Genomic DNA, 16,822 nt, shown 5'->3' on the forward strand with positions numbered 1-16,822 from the left:
TTAACACACTACGCCGCCAGGGACTCAAATCCTGCAGTGCCAGACGTGTCCCCCTGCTTAAGCCAGTACATGTCCAGGCCCGTCTGAAGTTTGCTAGAGAGCATTTGGATGATCCAGAAGAAGATGGGGAGAATGTCATATGGTCAGATGAAACCAAAATATAACTTTTTGGTAAAAACTCAACTCGTCGTGTTTGGAGGACAAAGAATGCAGAGTTGCATCCAAAGAACACCATACCTACTGTGAAGCATGGGGGTGGAAACATCATGCTTTGGGGCTGTTTTTCTGCAAAGGGACCAGGACGGCTGATTCGTGTAAACTAAAGAATGAATGGGGCCATGTATCGTGAGATTTTGAGTGAAACCCTCCTTCCATCAGCAAATACTTATTTTCCACCATAATTTGCAAATAAATTCATTAAAAATCCTACAATGTGATTTTCTGGATTTCTTTCTTCTCATTTTGTCTGTCATAGTTGTAGTGTACCTATGATGAAAATTACAGGCCTCTCTCATCTTTTTAAGTGGGAGAACTTGCACAATTGGTGGCTGACTAAATACTTTTGTGTCCCACTTGTACATGTTTCCAAGAAAATAAACATCAAGGAATAAACCAAAAGCAACCTACTCCACCCAACAACGTGATTTGAAAAACATTTATAATAAAAATGGCTTGATTGGACTCTCTGTTCTCTCCCCTGGCAGGATCACAGGTGGAAACATCATGGGGAAAGCACCAGATATCAAAGATGACTACCTGGCTCTAGCCTAGCAGATAGATTACCCAGGTGCAATGTGAAGGGAGGGCGGTGGGATGGAACGCCACTGTCAATGTCAGACCCAACTCTATCTCACCAGGCCGGGTCTCACTCATTGATTTTCTCACAGACAAGCACACATTGTTGTGTAATCAAGGTTTGAAAATGCTTCTAAAGTTTAATTTCCATTTGCCCCAACTAAAAACGTATCAACAAAAAAAAATATTAATTAAAATCCACACAATAATTCACATTTCCTGTTGCTGCAGGATTATTTTCCTGCTGTGAGAAACTGGTCAAATTAAGGTAGCCTACCTGTTAGGTCAGTAACCAAAAGGTCGCTAGTTCGAATTACCCAGCCAACAAGGTGAAAGATCTGCCAATATGCCCTTCAGAGCAAGGCACTAAACCTAATTGCTCCAGGGTCGCCATTGATAATGGCTGACCCTGGCCGTGACCCCACTCTCCGAAGGTGTCTCAGGGGAAGTTGGGATATGCAAAAGAAATAACATTTCCATTTTACACATACGTATAATACACACTTGTGCATGTGTAAAACAGAACAAATCTAAGCACCCACCAAATTATAAATTATTTGACTGACCTGTGTAGTTCTAAGTTCTGTGGTAAACTGACTTGACGAAGAGCCTCTATTTCAATTTGAATGGCAAATGCTGTTTCAAAGTGCAATAGTCCAGTACTAATACTAAAATATTCATTATAAAGAGACTGACCTCATAGAGGACAAAGCTAGTTGGTGAAAGCTTTAGATGCCTTTTCATCTCTACATTAAGACTCAATTATGACAGATGCTGCACCACACTGTTAACCAGCATGACGTCAAAAACAGATTATAAACTGGGTGGTTCGGGCCGTGAATGCTGATTGGCTGACAGCCGTGGCATATCATACCGTAAACCACGGGTATGACAAAACATGTATTTTTACTGCTCTAATTAAGTAGGTAACCAGTCCACAATAGCAATAAGGCACCTCAGGGGGTGTGGTATATGGCCATTATACCACAGCTAAGGGCTGTATCCAGGCACTCTGCGTTGTGTTGTGCTTAAGAACAGCCCTTAGCCGTGGTATATTGGCCATATACCACACCCCCTCAGGCCTTATTGCTTAATTCGCCTTTTGAAAGCCCACACACTAGTTTATCAGTTTGCTCACTAACATTAAAGACAAGCCAACATAATGTACATAATGGCCTATATGTGCAGTGCAAACCAGGCCTTAGCATTGGAGAATATCAACATGGGACCAAGATGCTTGTTTAGAAACGGCTGGTGTCTAGTGAATATTTAATTCCATATTGGACACTAAATCCCTTGTACACTAAACGTATCCCTTGGACACTAAATGGATGCTGAGAACTCTTTTAGATTAAACCGACACACCAATAAAGTAAAGTCCTGGAAATATGTTGGCAATAAATGTGTACAGCATGTATGTTCAAATTTTAATAGTGTGCTGGCTCTTGATGTGGAGCCCAGTTAATCTGTCGGTGCATAATTCATTATGGGCTAGTTAGTCTCTCTACCAGACCCGTCTCCCCTGTGACAGCTATATTAAGACTAAACTAAGACATAAACAACACAATGATAATGGTCAGTATAAGTTGTATACCACTATTGATATCAGCATATTTGGCAGCAAATTTTTAATCCCTCTCATTTTTGTTTGTGGTGTCACCTCCACTCTGCATACATTACTGTAATCAGTCACAGCTGTCTTAGGCCTATACAGTAATGTTATAATGGATGTGTTTCAACTTTAGAACAGGGGTGGTTGATTTTGCAATTTTTTTGAAATTATTATTTTGGCTTAAAAAAACACTACAGGCCACAGTTGAATGTCTAAAACTGTATAGAAACTATGTAGAAATGATAATGGTCCTATATATTTTTTAAATACCTGCCCTTTATCTGGCCCGCAAATTGATTTTGTTGAACAAATCAGTCAAAAGAAATCTGTGCAGCCCTACGTTGGACCCTTCATGGATGTGGTATTTCCCAATGTGGCCCTCGAGCCAATTTTGCCCAACCCTGCTTTAAAACAAGCCTTAACACAGAGCCAGAGCAGTAGCCCCAAATCATGACAACTTATTTGCCAATATTAGGTGAGTCATCACTTGCAGAGTTTCTTGCGATCCAACGTAAACCAAGGATTTGTGGCTGACTTCTTAGTAAAGAGACATATAGATTAACAATACTCAGTGGTGACAATTTTTTATGTAACATTACATAATGATATAAAGCAAAGGCAAATCCTAAGCAGCAGAGAGACGGTTAAGTAGTAGATATTTAGAGTATAGCCTTTAAGCAGTAGAACTTCACTGTTTAATCGTTTTTGTCAACACAGCTGGGGAAATGCTGATGCTGAAAGAAGAACTAATAGATGAGTGACTATGTTATTTCTGTCTTTACATTATTTTTCAAATGGTAATGAGAGGTTGTCAGACAGAGAAATGTGTTACAGCATCCCTGCTGTGATGGAGATCTCCAAATGCTGCGTTTTAAAGGGGAAACACTTGGGTAGAACCCTAGACGAGCACTAGTTTCTCTTTGCTCTACTCTAAGGCCACGGGCCCTAGCGCAACCCACCAACCAGCCCTCATGGCCTCATCAAATATGCATTAGATATGCTACACTTGATAAAAGTGGGCAAAACTGTAGCCTTCGAGCATTTCTAGCTTGACACCTCAATAACACACAAACCATGCAGTGCTAGTGTGTTTTACCAAATGTATAAATCTGTAAAAATAAATCTAAAACTTAGGCTAATCATTCAAAAAAAGCTTTAACATTGTGTCATATGCCAGTTTCCAACAAACAAGTCCCCATGCATTTATGAGTTCCTGCTCTTCCCATGACCAGGTGAATCCAGGTAAAAGCTATGATCCCTTATTGATGTCTCTTGTTAAATCTACTTCAATCAGTGTAGATGAAGGGGAGGAGACGGGTTAAAGAAGGATTTCTACGCCTTTAGACAATTGAGACAAGGATTATGCATGTGTGCCATTCAGAGGGTGAACGGGCAAGACAAAATATTGAAGTGCCTTTGAACGGGGTATGGCAGTGTGGTTCCAGGCGCACCAGTTTGAGTCAAGAACTGGAACGCTGCTGGATTTCATGCTCAACATGTTCTCGTGTGTATTAAGAATGGTCCACCATCCAAAACACATCCAGCCAACTTGACACAACTGTGGAAAGCATTGGAGTCAACATGGGCCAGCATTCCTGTGGAACACTTTCGACACCTTGTTGAGTCCCTTCCCCGATGAATTGAGGCTGTTCTGAGGCCAAAAAGGTGGTGCAACTCAATATTAGGAAGGTGTCTGTAATGTTTGGTGTACTCAGTGTACATTATATGCTCAGTGGGGAAAGAAATGTATGGGTGGATTTACATCTTTCTGATGCAAACTGTAGGTCCCATGTTCTTCACAGAATCACATTTTACGTTGATAACAGTGCTGAGGTAAATTCTCTCACATGATCTGTGCAGTAAAATAGGGTGCACGAAATACAGTACCTTAGGAAAGCATTCAGGCCCCTTGACTTGTTCCACATTTTGTTACGTTACGGCCGTATTCTGAAATTGATTAAATTGTTTTGTTTTTTCTCATAAATAAAAAACACATTTTTAGAAATGCTTGAAAATGTATATAAAAAAGAAAATTGAATATCACATTTACATAAGTATTCAGACCCTTTACTTAGTACTTTGTTGAAGCACCTTTGGCAGCGATTACAGCCTTGAGTCTTCTTGGGTATGACGCTACAAGCTTGGGACACCTGTATTTGGGGAGTTTCTCCCATTCTTCTCTGCAGAAGCTCTGTCGGGTTGGATGGGGAGTGTTGCTGCACAGCTATTTTCAGGTCTCTCCAGAGATGTTCGATCGGGTTCAAGTCCGGGCTCTGGCTGGGCCACTCAAGGAAAGGTCCCAAAGCCAATCCTGCATTGTCTTGACTGTGTGCTTAGGGTCGTTGTCCTGTTGGAAGGTGGACCTTCGTCCCAGTCTGAGGTCATGAGCGCTCTGGAGCAGGTTTTCCTCAAGGATCTTTGCTCCGTTCATCTTTGCCTCGATCCTGACTAACTTCCCAGTCCCTGCTGCTGAAAAACATCCCCACAGCATGATGCTGCCACCACCATGCTTCACCGTAGGGATGGTGCAAGGCGTGGCATTCAGATCAAAGTGTTTAATATTGGTTTCATCAGACCAGATAATCTTGTTTCTCATGGTCTGAGAGTCTTCAGGTGAATTTTGTCAAACTCCAAGCGGGCTGTCATGTGTCTTTTACTGAGGAGAGGCTTCCGTCTTGGCCACTACCATAAAGGCCTGATTGGTGGTGTGCTGCAGAGACGGTTGTCCTTCTGGAAGGTTCTCGCATCTCAACAAAGGCACTCGGGGGCTCTTTCAGTATCACCATCAGGTTCTGGAGGTGACACTGACCAAGGCCCTTCGCCCCTGATTGCTCAGTATGGCCGGGTGGCCAGTTCTAGGAAGCTTCTTGGTGGTTCCAAACGTCTTCCATTTAAGAATGTTAGAGGCCACTGTGTTCTTGGGGACCTTCAATGCTGCAAAAATGTTTTGGTACCCATACCCAGATCTGTGCCTCAACACAATCCTGTCTCTGAGCTCTACGGACAATTCCTTTGACCTCATGGCTTGGTTTTATCTTTGACATACACTGTCAACTGTGAGACCTTATATAGTCTGGCGTGTGTCTTTCCAAATCCTGTCCAATCAATTTAATTTACCACAGGTGGACTCCAATCAAGTTGTAGAAACATCTCAAGGATGACCAATGGAAACAGGATGTACCTGAGCTCCATTTTGAGTCTCATAGCAAAGGGTCTGAATAGTTATGTAAATAAGGTATTTCTGTTTTGTAGTTTAAGTACATTCGCAAAAATCTCTCACCTGTTTTCACTTTGTCATGATGGGTTGTTGTGTGTAGATTGCAGAGTTTTTTTTTTATTCAATCAATTTAAGAATAAGGCTGTAACGTAACAAAATGCGGAAAAAGTCAAGGGGTCTGAATACTTTCCGAAGGCACCGTATATGTGTCGTGTGACAATGAGGACTGATTATCATGTTTATAGCATAGTGAAGACAGTTTTGTATTAATTACCATACACAATCATATCCGTAGTTTAAGGGTGGAGAGGCTTTATCGGTTCTCGAATAAAGGCTGATTAAAGGCCCAGTGCATTAGTTTTGTGAAAAAAAGTTTTGTTTAAAAAATATATAATAATAATAAATATATAAAATGCATTCGGAAAGTATTCAGACCACTTTACTTTTGACACATTTTGTTACGTTACAGTATTATTCTAAAATTGATTAAATCATTTACCCCCCCTCATCAATCTACACACAATACCCCATAATGACAAGGCAAAAACAGGTTTTTAGGTGTCTTTGAACTAATTTATAAAAAATATCAAAACATTTATCAGAATTTTACATTTACATAAGTATTCAGACCCTTTACTCAGTACTTTGTTGAAGCACCTTTTGCAGAGATTACAGCAATGAGTCTTCTTGGGTATGACGCTACAAGCTTTGCACACCTGTACTTGGAGAGTTTCTCCCATTCTTCTCTGCAGATGCTCTCAAGCTCTCAGGTTGGATGGGGAGTGTTGCTGCACAGCTATTTTCAGGTCTAGAGATATGGACAATTCCTTTGAACTCATGGCTTTGTTTTTGCTCTGACATGCACTGTCAACTGTGGGACCTTATGTAGACAGGTATGTGCCTTTCCAAATCATGTCCAATCAATTGAATTTACCATAGGTGGACTCCAATAAAGTTGTAGAAACATTTCAAGGATGAATGGAAACAGGACGCATAATTTGTAATATATTTGCAAACGTTTCTAAAAACCTGTTTTTGATTTGTTATTATTGGGCATTGTGTAGATTGACGTGGGATATGTTTTATATAATCCATTTTAGAATAATAATAATAATAACAAAATGTGGAAAAAGTCAAGGGGTCTGAATGCACTAAGTGCTCCAGCACTTGGCGGTCCCGTTCTGTGAGCTTGTGTGGCCTACCACTTCACGGCTGAGTCGTTGCTGCTCCTAGACATTTACAACACAGTTGACCGGGGCAGCTCTAGCAGGGCAGAAATGTGACGAAATGACTTGGTGGGAAGGTGGCATCCTTTGATGGTGCCACATTGAAAGTCGCTGAGCTCTTCAGTTAGGCCATTCTACTGCCAATGTTTGTCTATGGAGATTGCATGGCTGTGCGTTCAATTTTATACATCCGTCAGCAACGGGTGTGGCTGAAATAGCAGAATCCACTCATTTTAAAGGGTTGTCCACATACTTTTGTAAATATAATGTATGTTTTACAATGGTGGGGGAGGGCCAAGATGGAGGTGTGGTGGCTTCAACACAGCGCCCCCTGTCAGTCATCTAGTGTATATAGACACAGTGCCTTCTGAAAGTAATCATACCCCTGGACTTATTCAAAATGTTGTTGTATTAAAGCCTAAATTCAAAATGGATTACATATATTTTTTTCTCTCACCCATCTACACACAATATCCCATAATGACAAAGTGAAAACATGTTTCTAGAACATTTGCACATTTATTGAAAATTAAATACAGAAATATCTAATTTACATAAGTATTCACACCCCTGAGTCAATACTTTGTAGGAGCACCTTTGGAGTTGATTGCACCAGTGGAGGCTGCTGAGGGGAGGACGGCTCATAATAATGGCTGGAACAGAGTAAATGGAATGGCATGTGGGTGATGTATTTATTTGATACAATCCACTTGTTCCGCTCCAGCCATTACCACTAGCCCATCCTCGCCAATTAAGGTGCCACCAACCTCCTGTGGATTACACCTGTGGGTCTTTCTGGGTAAGTCTCTAAGAGCTTTCCACACCTGGATCTTCTTTGCGAGGCATTGGAAAACCTCCCTGGTCTTTGTGGTTGAATCTGTGTTTGAAATGCACTGCTCGAGTGAGGGACCTCACAGATAATTGTATGTGCGGGGGACATAGATGAGGTAGTCACATTCAAAAATCATGTTTACTAAAAATCACTATTATTGCACAGAGAGTGAGTCCATTTAACTTATTATGTGACTTGTTAAGCACATTTTTACTCCTTGCAATAAGAAATACTTATTGATTGAAGCCATTTCAGGTTTTCATTTTTCAATCACTTGTAAAAATGTTGAAAAACATAATTCCATTTTGACATTATGAGATATTGCATGTAGGGCAGTGACAAAACATATACATTTAATCCCTTTTAAATTCCGGCTGTAAATATGGAAAAAGTCAATGGGTGTGAATACTTACTGAAGCCACTGTAAATCATTGTACACAATGCAGTGTAATTGAAAATGTGTTGGCAGGAGTCATTCCTAAACACAAGGATTGACACTGTTTTGGTAACACATCAAAACACAGGCACTGCAGAGATCTGAGTCACTCAAAATACCATGAGTAGATTTGATCAAAATGTCCACATACTCCTGATTGCATGAGATCTCTAGATTTATAAAAAAAGATTGTTGAAAATTGATTCCACCATTATGCAGTGAGTCACCACCTGATATGGGTGTGGATAGGATAGAATAGAACAGAACAGTGTGTGTTGGTTTACAAAACGTGCAAAGTACAAAATGTAAAGGGGGAGTGGGGCATATTATTCTAATGAATAACACGTTGCATTTGAGCTATTATTTGAGTGTAATAATGTGCTTCAAGGATATGCCACCAATGTATATAAGCTCATAGACTTACATCAGCATTCTGCATTCATAGAGGCATACAAAAACAAACATTAAGTAAATCAACACACAAGGCGAGACATCACGCTAAAACAACACATTTTCCAGAACATCTAATAAGACTATTGGTCCAAATTGGCATAGCTTTGTGTAAAATGTAAAGTCACATTGTTGGCTCAAGGCCCATAGAGTTAGTCCTACAGGAGTCAGAGGTGTTGCTTGTCAAAAGACTAAGAGACTAAACACTAGATAAACAAAGACAGTACAGGGTGTGAAGGGCAAACTGTGTGTCACTTCCCTCTTGCCTGGAATGGCATTATGCTCATGCTAACCACTCTGAGAAAGGAACACCACTCACCTTCTGACTGGCACACACACACCGACACCTCTCTTCGGGGGGTAGGCCTACCTTGCACAGCATAGAAGATGTAAACTAACAGCCCTGTACAAACGAGATATATTTAATAATATATATTTTATTTCTGGAAAGGAAAGTTGCGTGGATACTTGGGCTTGAGCTATTACTAGGAGTATGTAAAGAAAGAGGGTTTCTTTACAAACCAAACAATAACTATCATAGCACATATTTCTTAAGTGCCATGCAGTCATTAATAGTTTGGTTTGAAAAAATTGGCCATGGTGGCCAATACCAATACACTGACTCAGAATAATAAAACCAAATCATTCTCCTTCACCAGCACCCTCATCTCAACACAGATTAACACAGAGGGGTAAAGAGAGTGATGCCATTTAAGGGGAACAACCCTTAATAATCCATGTTGTGTATGTCCCAGATATCAGACTTCACACTCATGCCCGGTTACCACCAACACTGTGGAGCAGAGCACACGCACAGTTCAGTCTGCTGACCCTTGTCAGAAACACTGCGTGTTTCACATTTCAACTAATGGAAAACGGATAGACACTCTTGCCAAGGAAGGTCTGTGATGCTTCTACTATCAAATCCCAATCAAATATTATTCATAGGCTACATGCCAAATATTCAAGCCAGAAATTAAATAAATATCTGAATACTAAACAAGGTTATTTATGCATCAACAAAGCTCTACCATTGTACAGTTGTGGCCATTTTTACAATGACACAAATATTCATTTCCACAACGTTTGCTGCTTCAGTGTCTTTAGATATTTTTGTCAGATGTTACTATGGAATACTGAAGTATAATTACAAGCATTTCATAAGTGTCAAAAGCTTTTATTGACATGGACAACATGAAGTTGATGCAAAGAGTCAATATTTGCAGTGTTGGCACTTCTTTTTCAAGACCTCTGCAATCCACCCTGGCATGCTGTCAATTAACTTCTGGGCCATATCCTGACTGATGGCAGACCATTCTTGCATAATCAATGCTTGGAGTTTGTCAGAATTTGTTGTTTTTTGTTTGTCCACCCGCCTCTTGAGGATTGACCACAAATTCTCATTGGGATTAAGGACTGGGGAGTTTCCTGGCCATGGACCCAAAATATCGATGTTTGTTCCCAGCGCCACTTAGTTATCACCTTTGCCTTATGGCAAGGTGCTCCATCATGCTGGAAAAGGCATTGTTCGTCACCAAACAGTTCCTGGATGGTAGGGAGAAGTTGCTCTCGGAGGATGTGTTGGTACCATTCTTTATTCATGGCTGTGTGCTTAGGCAAAATTGTGAGTGAGCCCACTCCCTTGGCTGAGAAGCAACCCCACACATGAATGGTCTCAGGATGCATTACTGTTGGCATGACACAGGACTGATGGTAGTGCTCACCTTGTCTTCTCCGGACAAGCTTTTGTCCGGATGCCCCAAACAATCGGAAAAGGGATTCATCAGAGAAAATTACTTTAACCCAGTCCTCAGCAGTCCAATCCCTGTACCTTTTGCAGAATATTTGTCTGTCCCTGGTGTTTTTCCTGGAAAGAAGTGGCTTCTTTGCTGCTCTTCTGAAACCAGGCCATCCTCCAAAAGTATTCGCCTCACTGTGCGTGCAGATGCACTCACACCTGCCTGCTGCCAATCCTGAGCAAGCTCTGTACTGGTGGTGCCGCGATCCCGCAGCTGAATCAACTTTAGGAGACGGTCCTGGCGCTTGCTGGACTTTCTTGGGTGCCCTGAAGCCTTCTTCACAACAATTGAACCACTCTCCTTGAAGTTCTTGATGATCAGATAAATGGTTGATTTATGTGCAATCTTACTGGCAGCAGTATCCTTGCCTGTGAAGCCCTTTTTGCGCAAAGCAATGATGACCGCACTTGTTTCCTTGCAGGTAACCATGGTTGACAGAGGAAGAACAATGATTCCAAGCACCACCCTCCTTTTGAAGCTTCCAGTCTGTTATTTGAACTCAATCAGCATGACAGAGTGATCTCCAGCCTTGTCCTTGTCAACACTCACACCTGTGTTAACGAGAGAATCACTGACATGATGTCAGCTTGTCCTTTTGGGCAGGGCTGAAATGAAGTGGAAATGTTTTTTGGGGATTCAGTTCATTTGCATGGCAAAGAGGGACTTTGCAATTAATTGCAAATCATCTGATCACTCTTTATAACATTCTGGAGTATATGCAAATTGCCATCATACAAACTGAGGCAGCAGGCTTTGTGAAAATTAATATTTGTTTAATTCTCAAAACTGTTGGCCACGACTGTCAACCACTCTTTGCTGTCCCCAGTCTACCTGGCCGTGCTGCTCCTCCAGTTTCAACTGTTCTGCCTGCGGCTATGTAACCCTGACCTGTTCACCGGACGTGCTACCTGTCCCAGACCTGCTGTTTTCAACTCTCTAGAGACGCAGGAGCGGTAGAGATACTCTTAATGATCGTCTATGAAAAGCCAACTGACATTTACTCCTGAGGTGCTGACTTGTTGCACCCTCGACAACTACTATGATTATTATTATTTGACCATGCTGGTCATTTATGAACATTTGAACATCTTGGCCATGTTCTGTTATAATCTCCACCCGGCACAGGCCACCCCTCATAGCCTGGTTCCTCTCAGTTTCTTCCTAGGTTTTGGCCTTTCTAGGGAGTTGTTCCTAGTCACCGTGCTTCTACACATGCGTTGTTTGCTGTTTGGGGTTTTAGGCTGGGTTTCTGTACAACACTTTGAGATATCAGCTGATGTAAGAAGGGCTATATAAATACATTTGATTTGCCTGTACCAGAACATTCCCATGATGTTCTCCCACCAAGGTTCTTATGATAGTACAGTACTATACAGTTCTGTTGGCTTTGACTCAAGGGACAACATTACATTCATCAACAATGACAGTAGGATGCACCAGATCTCTGCTCTGTGCAAGGGGGTATCACATCACCCCTGTGCTTCCTTTCATATGCTACATATGACTGATTATGACATGTTGAATATACATTACATGAGATTGTAAGCATTTCTACCATATTTCTATTGAGATTGCTATCTTCACAGTGTGTAGCTAGCCTATTTCAATACATAGCCTACACAGAAGGCCTCTGTGGCCATGCTCCAGAGTTGCTAAGCTCTAAAGTCTCTCCACCATCAAATATAGGTTTGCCTTGCCTTGCCTTGCCTCTCTCTCTGCTTCCTCAGATCGAGCTGCTCATTTGGCTCCAGAGCCAAAAAATAAATGAAGTGCTTGGGTGGAGGGAAGGTTTTATGGGGACAGCCTGGGATTCAGGGTAGGTTTTGGGCAGTTTTGATTCTCTGTTAAACACTACAGCAACAAACTAAAATCTACTACAACACCGATAGGGGATATTATGGGCTGTATGTCTATAGTGAGCTAAAAAGTGTTTCTTTACAAACCAAACAATAACTACCATAGCACATATTTTTTAAGTGCCATGCCGTCATTAATAATTTGGTTTGAAAAAAATTGGGCTTTGCAATACAATGCAATTAATGATTACTCCTGTATCTGTATTGATCCACACTATCCTTATTTTAAAGTGAACCTCTCGCTCTCAGACTGTAGTTTAATCAATGTATGCAAGGACACATCCTTTGAGATTTTGAATGAAACACAATTTACAGCTCTGAATAGGCTGGGTTTTAGACAAAACACCAAGTCAATGTATAGAGCAAAGCAGTCCTCTCCAACTGCCACCTTTGTTGCTCAGGTCTCACTGTTCCCATGACAACAAAACTCAACATTGAATTAACCTGAAAGAATAGAACACTCCTTCATAAACAAACTGCCAGGAACAATCAACATTTCAATTGTAGGCATCCTAGGAACAAAGCACTGGCTTATTCTTTACACGGAAGTCAAATGTAATTCATTTCAACTTTAAACGTGCACGGTCATTAGTTCAAGTATGCTAAGGGTCTATCAAACACAGATCCAAATTCTTACACAACTGGATATTTGGCTATCCAGTTGTGTAAGAAACAAGTGGCATTAAGTGAATGGCAGTCCTAAGGAAGTAGTCACTCCTTACCTGCTTTCACAGACTGGTCACATAAACTAGACGTAACATAGTACACGAAAATACAGGACCCTCAAATTAGTATGACATATTACGTTTGTTATGGTTCCATAAGATAGAAAGTTACTTAAGACAAAAACAAAAGGAGGGTGGTTGGTTGGTTGGGGTGGATGGGTGGTCATATAATCCAAACGTCTAGCAACCCAAAGGTTGTACGTTCGAATCTCATCACAGACAACTTTAGCTAATTAGCAACTACAACCTACTTTTTTAGCTACTTTGCAACTACTTGTATGTTAGCTAAGCCTAACCCTTTAGCTAACCCTTCACCTAACCTTAACCCTTAAACCCTAGAGGTAACTATAGCTAGCTAGCTAACGTTAGCCACCTAGTTAAAGTTGGCACAACAAATTAGACTTTGTAACAGAGTTGAAGTCTGAAGTTTATATACACTTAGGTTGGAGTCATTAAATCTCGTTTTTCAACCACTCCACAAATTTCTTGATAACAAACTATAGTTTTGGCAAGTCGGTTAGGACATCTACTTTGTGCATGACACAAGTAATTTTTCCAACAATTGTTTACAGACAGATTATTTCACTTATAATTCACTATATCACAATTCCAGTGGGCCAGAGGTTTACATACACTAAGTTGACTGTGCCTTTAAACAGCTTGGAAAATTCCAGAAAATGATGTCATGGCTTTAGAAGTTTCTGATCATCATTTAGACGTTTTCTGACATCATTTGAGTCAATTGGAGGTGTACCTGTGTATTTATTTCAAGGCCTACCTTCAAACTCAGTGCCTCTGCTTGACATCATGGGAAACTCAAAAGAAATCAGCCAAGACCTCAAAAAACAAACTGTAGACCTCCACAAGTCTGGTTCATCCTTGGGAGAAATTTCCAAATGCCTGAAGGTACCACGTTCATCTGTACAAACAACAGTACGCAAGTATAAACACCAAGAGACCACGCAGCCGTCATACCGCTCAGGAAGGAGAAGCGTTCTATCTCCTAGAGATGAACGTACTTTGGTGCGAAAAGTGCAAATCAGTCCCAGAACAAAAGCACAGGACCTTGTGAAGATGCTGGAGGAAACAGGTACAAATGTATCTATATCCACAATAAAACGAGTCCTATATCGACAAACCTGAAAGGCCACTCAGCAAGGAAGAAGCCACTGCTCCAAAACCACCATAAAAAAGCCAGACTACAGTTCGCAACTGCACATGGGGATAAAGATCGTACTTTTTGAAGAAATGTCCTCTGATCTGATGAAACAAAAATAGGACTGTTTGGCTATAATGACCATCGTTGTGTTTGGAGGGAAAAGGGGGATGCTTGCAAGCCGAAGAATACCATCCCAACTGTGAAGCTCGGAGGTGGCAGCATCATGTTGTGGGGGTGCTTTGCTGCAGGAGGGACTGGTGCACTTCACAAAAAAGATGGCGTAATGAGTATGGAACATTATGTGGATATATTGAAGCAACATCTCAAGACATCAGTTAAGTTAAAGCTTGGCCGTAAATGGGTCTTCCAAATGGACAATGACTCCAAGCATACTTCCAAAGTTGTGGCAAGATGGCTTAAGGACAACAAAGTCAAGGTATTGGAGTGGCCATCACAAAGCCCTGACCTCAATCATATAGAAAATGTGTGGGCAGAACTGAAAAGGTGTGTGCGAACAAGGATGCCTTACAAACCTGACTCGCTTACACCAGCTCTGTCAGGAGGAATGGGCCAAAATTCACCCAACTTATTGTGGGAAGCTTGTTGAAGGCTAACCGAAATGTTTGACCCAAGTTAAACCATTTAAAGGCAATGCCACAAAATACTATTTGAGTGTATGTAAACTTCTGACCCACTGGGAATGTGATGAAAGAAATAAAATCTGAAATAAATCCTTCTCTCTGCTATTATTCTGACATTTCACATTCTTAAAATAAAGTGGTGATCCTAATTGACCTAAGACAGGGAATTTGTACTAGGATTAAATGTCAGGAATTGTGGAAAACTGAGATTAAATGTATTTTGTGAAGGTGTATGTAAACTTCTGACTTCAGCTGTATCATATGTTTGACAAATTAGTAGCATATTGTACAAATTGTAATTTGTTACATACCATAACTTTGTAACAAACATAACTTATCATACCAAACGGGGATCTCAGATTTACGTACAGAATAATACAAATCGCTCTGTGACCATGTTGGCTTTGGCTACCCTGGAGGGTGGGCTCTCAGACTATGGACCACATTCATTGCTATACACAAAGGCCACGGAAACAGGGTGCACAAACCAAAATCAGATGGTGCTCAACATATTATTCCTGATTATTTTGTGATTTGTTTATGATCAGGAGGGATATAATTGGAGCAAAGTACTGTTTCCACCACTGTTATTGTGGGTTCCATTCATTTATCCTGAGCCCGGAAAAGTTCATCATGACCCTGTCATTGACTGACTGAAGTGAGGTCAGTGAAACCACTTGTACAAAATAAGAGTTCAGCGAAGTGAATGCATCCACGATCAGTTTTGCCCTACAAACACTATCGCATCAATGCACATAATGACACAGAAGCATTTCCAAATGGGTACATTTGACATGGAAAACTAAGCTGAGGATACATAGCATTGATGTGAAAACCAGTTTCTGATCAAGATATAGCGATCTCTACTTACACTATGTGGGCTATATAGCTTGTAGCCTAAAACTTCAGCAAACAATGTAGGCTGCATCTTGATCTCACTTGAGTTTAACTGTAGCCTATAGAGCTAGATGAAAACAGCCGTATAGAAATAGCTCTGTATTTCGTGAGTTATTATGTAGATAGTAAATAATAATTTGAGCAACTTGTCAACATCTTATAACTAACTAGATAACAGTTGGCAGAATGAGAGCATTGCTGCATGCTGCCCGGATGGATCGTTACATCGCTGATCAAAGGACCTTTCGGCTTGTTGAAATAATGTCGAACGTTTTGATCACTTGACAAAAGGGATGTTGCAAATGCATGTAGAATGGCGGGTCTAGCAGCAGCATGCTTCAGCAAAATGTGCATGACAACAAAGCAAATTGTACAATAAAACATCAATAACCACCAGTAAACATATACATGTTGATAAATGCAGATGTATAGGATAATAAAGAAGAATCCAAATGGCAGGCTAAATGTAAAAAATACATGAAAAACTAAAGAACGAAATGTGATGATGAACAAATTAAATATAATTTATTCTTACCTTAAGGTAGCAAGCAATCCTCCTCTCCTATGAATGCATGGTCTTTGTTGTTGCAGCAACCTTTTTACATGAAATCTGTAAATGTCATTTTAAAAAATGAAATAACAAAAAGTCCTCTCGAAAACCTGCTCTCTTTCGTTATAAGGCACGTAATATCCACTTAGTAAAGCCTGGAGTGCGTTTCATTTATTTCTGATTATATAAATCGGTCATTTCATTTTTCGTGCAGACACATTGATCAAAACGTTTTGCCATATAACAGACATGGGAGATATGAATGCCTCATTGTTTGATTATTTACGGAGGGCAAATATAGGGTAGTAAATCTTCTACCTTCCTAATTCCGACAGTCCGTTACGTTTTAATGTGGCTATGAAGACAAAAAAAGGAGTCTATAGCAGTTTTCTCTCGCCGAAGATGATATATTATATTGACAAGATGGTCGACTGGCCGCTCTAACAATGGAAATATATGTCCACAAAGGCGAAAGGCAGGCGGGAGGAGGCGAGATCAGATGGGAACATTCTAGCCAATGAGAGGGCAGATATGCGTGTGCACAACAGTCACAACTCCGATATGAAAAAATGTTTTATCCAAATGTCACGCGCAATACACTTTAATCGGTACACTTGTAACAACCTA

At 40.7% G+C, this 16,822-nt stretch overlaps 1 protein-coding gene across 1 annotated transcript in view; it reads right to left on the bottom strand.

Moving 5' to 3' along the window:
• The window catches only part of LOC115103087 (beta-1,4-galactosyltransferase 2-like), a 156,303-nt gene extending 139,723 nt beyond the window's left edge, over positions 1 to 16,580 (bottom strand). Inside the window, exon 1 of the mRNA XM_029623710.2 lies at positions 16,181 to 16,580. The gene's annotated coding sequence lies outside the window, so the exon portion shown is untranslated. The remainder of the gene's footprint in view (positions 1 to 16,180) is intronic.
• Between the last annotated feature and the right edge of the window lie 242 nt (positions 16,581 to 16,822).

Source organism: Oncorhynchus nerka, linkage group LG20 (assembly GCF_034236695.1).
Source record: "Oncorhynchus nerka isolate Pitt River linkage group LG20, Oner_Uvic_2.0, whole genome shotgun sequence".
Lineage (NCBI taxonomy): Eukaryota > Metazoa > Chordata > Actinopteri > Salmoniformes > Salmonidae > Oncorhynchus > Oncorhynchus nerka.